Here is a 281-nt window from a genome sequence, read left to right as displayed (position 1 = left end):
TACAAACACATGAACTAAGCAAATCATAACAAAAAAAACACTGAAGATTATGATCATTAGAAATATAAAAATCAAAGCATCACTAACAAATGATAATAACAACAAGATATAATATTTCCAGGGATTCGAAAGTCTGTTACTGCTTCTCAAACACCTCACTTCCCGCTTTTGCTTTTTTGATGATTGTTAAAGAGAAAGAACTCTTGAGCAATGCTTTGTCAGCCCGCCGCACGCACTCGCAATAGCTGGCACGGAGAGACAAGGAGCATGCACGGAAATCA

This window comes from Penaeus monodon, chromosome 15 (assembly GCF_015228065.2).
Source record: "Penaeus monodon isolate SGIC_2016 chromosome 15, NSTDA_Pmon_1, whole genome shotgun sequence".
In the NCBI taxonomy this organism is placed as follows: domain Eukaryota; kingdom Metazoa; phylum Arthropoda; class Malacostraca; order Decapoda; family Penaeidae; genus Penaeus; species Penaeus monodon.
The sequence above is the reverse complement of the archived record's forward strand: the minus strand, read 5'-3'. Positions refer to the sequence as shown.